General features: G+C 33.9%; 1 non-coding gene across 1 annotated transcript; it reads right to left on the bottom strand.

The window, feature by feature from the left end:
* Positions 1-7,566: 7,566 nt before the first annotated feature.
* Positions 7,567-7,675, bottom strand: LOC114913183 (small nucleolar RNA R71). Its single transcript, XR_003799226.1, has one exon. It is a non-coding gene; the product is annotated as a small nucleolar RNA R71 (small nucleolar RNA).
* Positions 7,676-8,662: the final 987 nt, after the last annotated feature.

Here is an 8,662-nt window from a genome sequence, read left to right on the forward strand (position 1 = left end):
ACCTTTACAATTAATTTCTTTCGCTGCTTCATCTGCATGGGATATAATTGTAGCGGCACCCCTACCGCCATAGGAGACCCCATCGAATGGGAGGAGAGGGCCTTTAAACCCTACTTTTCTCCTATGACTGGACGGCTATGGCAACCAACCCAATTCGATTACTTGCTACTTGGATCAAGTATATCTAAATATACCAATTTCAAAATTTAAATTTCAAATTTTAAATTTTAAATTTTAAATTTTGAATTTCAAATTTCAAACAAATTTCAAATTTCAAATTTTTGAATTTCAAATTTTGAATTTCAAAATTTAAATTTTAAATTTTGAATTTCAAATTTGAAATTTCACCCAAATTTCAAATTTTAAATTTTGAATTTTAAATTTTTGAATTTTGAATTTCAAATTTCAAATTTCAAAATTTAAATTTTAAATTTTAAATTTTAAATTTTTGAATTTTGAATTTCGAACAACTTTCAAAATTCAAATTTTAAATTTTGAATTTCAAATTTTTGAATTTTGAATTTTGAACAACTTTCAAAATTTAAAATTAAAATTTTTAAATTTTAAATTTAAACCTTTAGATTACAACTTAATCTACGCATGCAAATATATATATCATATCTAAGAACCCACTCTGATACTATTTGTGAGAAAATTTCAGTACAGGGGTAAAATGGTAATTTTAAAATTTTTTTAAAATTATGATTTTATAGTAAAAAAATATTAATTAGTCTAATTAATTAATATAAATTTATCCTACACTAAGATCTAAATATGATATATAGCATGCATGTATTTAAATTTGAAATTCAAATTCGAACAGTAAACACTTTACTGTAATGTGTTCAGAACACAATACCTTTGTGCGGGTAGTAGATCGCCGCAATCTGATCACCGTCGGAAGAGTCTGATCATCGCGACACAGCCACACAGTAGGTCTGACCTTTGCGGATCGTCCACACGAAGCTCCCAATCTGATCGACTCCTCACGAGTGCTAGCTCGTTGTAGAGCCCTTTTGACGGTCGATGCTGATCGAACTCCTTCGATCGATGTCTGTCGATTCTTTAGATGCTTCGGATCATCAACAGACATGCTTGAGAGGATGTTGAAGATCTCCCTAAGATTTTGTGGGCTCACGATACTCGTAGCTCACTTTCTCACTTTTCGAACCCCAGGCTAAAACTCTAGGAAACTCACCGGAAACCTTGCACCCACTTTTCTTTTGTTTCTTTCTTTTTCTCTTGGAAGGATATGGACTTTCTTCTCACGCACAAGACTTCTCACACCCCAAAATTTTTCTTCAAAAATCTTCTTCTTGCACGCCCCACTTTTCTCCTCCTTTTATAACAATGTCAAACGTCTTATCTAAAAGAAAGGATAAAGATGAGTAATTACACATTTGAATTCAAATCAAATTTTGAATTCAAATGGACACCAACTCATCCCTTATCCACTAAAGGCGTGAGGCATGGCTTAAATTATGCTTGGAGTGATTTCATGAGAAATTTTTTCTCATGTAATAAATGGAGCGTAAAAAAAGGGATAAGGTGCAAAGATTGATTGCCCATTCAAATTCAAACTTTATTTTGAATTTGAATGGCCAACCAATCATCCTTATCCATTCATATGGCACATTAAAGTGGGGCATGGAGAGGGCTTGGCATGAGAAAATAATTCATGAGAAGTTTCTTCTCATGAATTCAAATGGGTGCAATGGAAGTGAGGTGGCGCATGGAGATTGGGTCAAGGTGGTTTAATTATTTAAACCAACCTAATTGAACCAAATAAGTTAGGTCCAATTAGACTAATTTAAATCTAACTTAATTAGGCTTAATTAGGCTCAATAAAATTCTAATCAAATCAAGAATTGACTAAGTCCAATCCCTGATCAAATCAGGGACCAAACCATCTTGACGATTAGGTCAACTCTTAACCTAATCGGGTCAAATCCAACTGAATCCAATTCAATTGGACTTGATCCAAAAATAATTACTCAATCAAATTGAGTTAATTAGTGATCAAATCACTAATTAAACCTCTCATAAATACTGAGTCCAAATTCGATGGGCAATCGGGCATCAGAATTCATCGATATGTAACCCTGATCGAAAAGTCCCAACCAGTGAGACTCTTGACCCCGGTACCCATAATGTGTGGAACTCGTGATTAGAGAATCTTGATTCTCGATCACTGAGTCCCAAACATGTAGGATTCTACATCAGCCATCAGATCAGATAGGAACCTCTAATGTGTGTGACCCCGCAGGTTCGAACCTAAGCCGGTAGCACAGGAACAAATTCCTGTACTAATCGAAGTGACCATCTAGCAATGGTACCCGACATTCGGATAGATCAAAAAGTTACAATCGCAACACTCAGAACCTACATGAATATGGTTATTGTATAATTCATCCTTTTGATCCCTATGTTTAGGACGACTCAGGGTTAAACTGTCAACCTTGATCAGATCATCCGAATCATGCTCAACTCAGACAGTCCTGTGACTCCTCACAAGGACTACCCTGACCAAGGTTTTGCTAAATTGAAACATAACTATACATAGCTCCTAAACTAGAGTGGTCAATCCCATCTTGACACACGCACCGACAAGTCAAGTACTTGACTACACCCAACAGCCTTCAGTCACTGAATTAGAAATTCAGGTAGTCCAGTGCCTAAGTGCAGTGAGTTGCTTGCAAGTCACCGTGACGGTCTCAGGTCGGAGGGATATTTATGCCCATATTCCATCGGAGCAAATCTTGACAGCAAAAATAGCTCCGGAGTCGGTCACGTTCAGTGCAGATGTACCCTTACATCTCATCTGTATGCCATACCAGTGTCTCCACACTCATTGGTTAAGAGGACAACCAACCTATATGGCACACAATGACCTATGCTTGATAAATATTGTCGTCCTTGGTAACAACGTATCATTTGGTCGCGAATAGATTTAAGGACTAAACGACAAATCCTCCTTTGTCGAGTCTAAATAGTCCTAAGGACTTCACTACAACATAGGAGTTCATTAGAAGATGAAATATTTTATGATGAAAAATATCAAAATAATTTTTATTAATTTATAATTCATATACAAATACACAACCGTCAACAGACTGACGATTGGCTTTGGGATACTATTCTCAACACATATATGGTAGGAGATCTCTTTTTCTTGACTTGGTTGAATCTAATCCTAAAATTGAATGGCTGATACATATTAAACTTGACAATCAAATGATTGAAAATCCTGAAGAACCACTTAGGTAGATGAAGAAATATTTTATTTCTTCCACCTATAACCCATCAACTTGTATCCACTTATCTGATATCCCTGTAAGTCAATATGAGATCAAGTCAATCACAATCTAGATGTTTCTATCTTTCTGTGGAATCAAATAGTCAAACTTTAGTTTTAAGGACGACTTGAACCTGATAGCTCAAAAATTAGATAAAGTCGACCTTCTTGCTCGGAAGTTAGATCAGTTCCTAGCCCTAGGTCAATAATCTCCTGCATAATATGCATCATCTTCTAATTATCAGGAGATTTGTTCTATCTATGCTAGCTTAATCCACCATATGAGTGAATGTCCCACAGCTACACAGTTTTCACCTTTCATCCAAGGACAAGTTCAACTTACCTAAGGTTATTTTAAGCCTGTTAATGACTCATTCTCAAACACATATAACTTAGGTTGGAGGAACCATCCTAATTTTTCTTGAAGATCCCAACAGGTAGCTCAGACCCAAATTTCTCTAGTACAAAATTTTCAAAATAGGTCCCAATATCAGAACTATACTTATAATAGAGATCAGCCTAATCAATCTATTCAGCATCATATTATAATCAGCCATCATATCCACCTCCTCAATAGACCAATCTAGCCGATGATAGGTTTACTCAACTTCAACAACTGATTATGATCCAACAGCAATCCATCACCAGGCTGAAGCACAAATAGGATAGTTAGCTAAGTCCATCATGAGGAGAAAACTAGGTCAATTACCAAGCCTCTGATAGCAAATCCTAGGAACAACCCACCCAATGCCTACCAACCTATGGTCCCATCCCCAAGTGCCCTAGAATCATCCATTTCTTTTAATGGAAGGGAGGATAAATTGATAAAATGATGAAATTAATAGAGACTTCTCAAGGACTACAAATAAATAACACAATAAAGAAAGCTACAACCCATAATCTTGGCATGGATGATTTTAATGTAAATGGGTATATCACAGAAATAAACGACCTAGTAGAAACGTCTTACTTCAAAACCATCCCACTTTGGATTAAGAATCATGAGCCATCACCTAACCTTCTAATAGCTCTTTTGTTAAAATCACTAATTGCTCTAGAATTGAAGCTACTTTCTGACGCACCCACTAATACCCTTTCAATGATCCCTAACCAGGAAGTCTAACTTGTAGGTGTTCTAAAAGTGTATAAAGAAGCTATCGGATGGGATATCTCTGAAATAATGGATAATGATATTAAGATTTTTATGACTGATATCTCTGTAGTTGGTACTACTTTCAAGGACTGTCTCCAAAATCTTTTTACAATGCTAAAACGATGTATGGAGATAAATTTAATATTCATTTAAAAAAAGTGCTATGCTATAGATTGGAAAGAGATGATGCTAAGATAAATTATATTTGAGAAAGAGATTGCGATAAAATAGGATATAGTTGAAGAAATTCTTAAACTACCACCCCCAATCTCGGCCCAACAAACATAATCCCTTCTTGGTCATTGATAAGTACTGAAAATATATCAATAAAAGTACTAATTTATAAAATAATTTATCTTTGTTTCTTAAGAATTGATATTTTTATTTATCTATTATAGAAAAAATGATCATCAATGAAAAGAGCCCAATTTGTAGGTTAAAAAAAAAATTTGAAGAAAATCAGACTTAAAACAGATTCAGAATCAAGAACCAAAGGCAAGCTGAAAATGGGCTCAAAATCAATTCAAATTGGCTCAAACCTAACCCAATTAAACCACTTGGTGCACGATGGACCGACTAGCTGATCCATGGAATTAGGGGTGCAGTCCACAGAATAATCACCAGTCTTTATCACAGTCCATGGAAGGGCGACTAAGTTTTTTGCACGATCGAATGGCTGGCAGGTGCTGAAACATGCGATCGGATGGCCAGTAGCTCTCTATCCCATATCCAGTAGTGGTGGCCCACTCCAAATGCATGATCTGATGGCCTAAATCAGTTTGAAATGAGATTGGACGATCTTGGGGAGTTGTCGGCTAAGAACTAAATAAAAAGGCTTTGCTTTTGCGTGATCCAACGAATGGAATTCAATCTGGGAAGAGATCCGATGAATGATATCAAATCCGACTAATATAAGGCCTGATGCACTGATTTTTGGTGAGATCTGGAGTGCCCAATCAAGATCTAACGGCCAGAAACAAGGTACGTAGGATAGACACAATTTTGACATGTATTGGGACTCCATTTTCTATCAGAAAAAGAAGAAAAATTCATCTATAAATAGGAGACCTCGAGAATAAAGAGATATGTAGAAAGATAGTAGAAAAAATTAAAAAAAATAGAAGATAAATAAAAAAAATATAAGGATCTAAAGAGAAGAAGGAGAGAAGTCAGTTTGCTCCATGAAGTATGAAGGAAGAAGAAGAGGTCATCAACTATCTTTCCAACGAGGCTGCGCCAATCAACTTTAAGTCTTTATTACAGTTTATTTTATTTTATTACTCTTTTAATTTTTTATAAATAAATTTTAATTTTAATTAATATAAAATTTATTTTATTATACTTTTAAATTTTTGCTCTTTATTTTTATTACAAGTAGATGTTAAGATCTAGTTAGTAGATCTTAGTACTAATTTATTTTTATATTTTTTAAATTTTTATTCTTTATTTTTATTACAAGTAGTAGCAAAGATCTAAATAGTAGATCTTAATACCAAGTTTATTTTTCTACATTGTTTAATTTCTGTCTTCTATTTGCAATTTTGTCTTCAAAATTTTTTTTTCTTTTTATAAAAATCAAAGTTATCAAATCAAAGTACTGCTTTTTCTATGGATTTAACCTAACTCATCACTTTCGATATAGTTTTAATATTTTTTTAAAAGTCAAAATTAATTTGATAATCATAGTATCCTAACGACAACATCACGACATATCAATTTTTTACGCCATTATCAGAAAAGGCATCAATTTTAATATTTAATTTTTTTAATTTTTTTTATAAATATAGCTTACTAATTTTTTTATTTTTTTATTAAAAAATAAAAAAAATTAAGAAAAAGATAGAAAGCTTTCAATTTTACTTAGTGAGATCAATCCTAACCTTAGATTTCTTTTCTTTTTAGCATTGCTCACTTTCTTTTTAAATTAACTTAAAAGTCACCCACATAAACCTAATAAAAATTATATGATAAGAGTAGAAACTTAATTATTTAGAGCATTCATCATCTTAGATTTACTTTTGATAATCGCTGAAGATAAGATAAGCTTTCAAGTTTAATTCATTTTATGTACCTACTTTAGTTGCATAGAACTCTTTGTTTGAAATTGATTCTGCATATTCATATCAAAATAATTTAAGGGCAACACCCATTAACAAGATAAGATGAAGATTTTATCATCCTTTTTTGGCCTAAAAACAATCAACCAGTATCTCATATTAACTCAAGCCTAATTAAAATTTAGTAAATATTGATCTCTAGGATCAATTGTGTTTAGTTCGAGTATTATGGTGAAGTCAAGTGCAAAGTAAGTTTAGACTCACCCCTGAAACTGGTGTCTAAGGTAAGAGATTAAAAAAGCTAAGCCTAAGTAGACTCATAGTTATTTAATTGATTTTGTTAGCTTATTTAGCTAATCCAAGCCAATCCCATTGATGACTAAGGCAAGTAACGGAGGGACTCCTACGACCCCACCTCTTATCTGGATAGTTGAAGGAAGTAAGAACAGACCCAACTTACATCTAGACTAAACCACTCTATATTGAATTGTTAGGTCTAGAAAATCCATAGATGTCTAAGTTTAATTATTTGCTAACTTGCTTACGATTGAAAAAATTATAAAATATAAAAAAAAATCTGAACCACACACTAGGGTGTGCACTAGTACATGCATGGTAGGAAATCTCTTTTTTTTGACCTAGTTGAACCTAATCTTGAAATTGAACAGCTGATCCATGTTAAACCTGACAATCAAATGGCTGAACCACCTAGGTAGATGAAGAAATACTTTATTCCTTCCACCTATAACCCATCAATTTGTATCCACTTATTTGATATTCCTGCAAGCCATTATGAGATCAAGTCGACCATAATTCAGATGCTCCCATCTTTTTATCAAAACAACAATGAAGTTCTTACAAGCATCTAGATGAGTTCTTAGAAATCTGTTCCATAGTGAAGATCCAAAATTTTTTTGATGATGTACTTAGACTGATCCTATTTTCCTTCTCACTTAAGGACAAAGCCAAGTATTGGCTTGGCATAATAGGGAGAGCAATCCGAACTGAGGCTAAATTGCGGTATGAATTTCTTAAGAAATTCTATCCTATAGATCGAACCAATACCATGAGTTGAACTATCACTAGATTTGCTCAACTTCCAGAGGAATAAATTTATGAATCATGGGAGAGACTTAAGGAACTTCTTAAAAAATGACCACACCATGGTTTACTTAAATGGCAAATTGTTCAAGCTTTCTATAAGAGTTTAAGAGATCAATATAGATAGATGGTAGATGCATCTTGTGGAGGTACATTCATGAGTAAGAGTGAGGATGAAGCCTATGAGTTGTTTAAAATCTTGAGAAAAAATTCGATCAACCATGCTTCATTATCTTCCTATAAAAGGTCGATCCCCCCCCCAAAAGTGAGCAATCTATGAAATCGAACATTCAGACCCTAGTTTTAAGGCTGATCTGAACCTGTTAGCTCATAAATTAGATAAAATTGACCTTCTTGCCCAGAAGTTAGATCAAGTCCTAGCTCTAGGTCAATAATCTCCTACACAATACACATCACCTTCTAATTATCAAGAGATTTATTCTATCTATGCTAGCCCAACCCATCATATGAGTGAATGTCCAATGGCTATATAATTTTCACCTTTCATCCAAGAATAAGTTCAAGCTACTCAAGATTACTTCAAATCGATTAATAACCCATTTTTAAACACATATAATCAAGATTGGAGGAACCACCCTAATTTTTCTTGGAAACCCCAACAGACTTGGGCTCAGATCCAAATGCCATATTAAAATAAGATCCAATATCAAAATTATTTCTATAATAGAGGTCAGCCTAATCAACCTACCCAGTCACCATATCACAATCAGTCTTCGTATCCACTTTCTCAACAGATCGCTCTAGCTGATGATAGATTTAACCAACTTCAATAAATGACTATGATCCAACAGCAATCTATCACCAGACTAATAGCACAAATAGAATAGTTAGCTAAGTCCACCATGAGAAGAGAATCAGGTTAATTGTCAAGCCAACCGATACCAAATCCTATGAATAACTCACTTAATATGAACCAACAATCTAGACCTAGTCATCAATCCAATGTCCTACCTAAGAATCCCCAATTTAAGAATGTCAAAGTAATTGCTGAGCTTAGAAGTGGTAGGATTCTTAAGGATCCATACTAAGACCAGA

The sequence above is a fragment of the Elaeis guineensis genome, chromosome 13, assembly GCF_000442705.2.
Source record: "Elaeis guineensis isolate ETL-2024a chromosome 13, EG11, whole genome shotgun sequence".
In the NCBI taxonomy this organism is placed as follows: Eukaryota; Viridiplantae; Streptophyta; class Magnoliopsida; order Arecales; family Arecaceae; genus Elaeis; species Elaeis guineensis.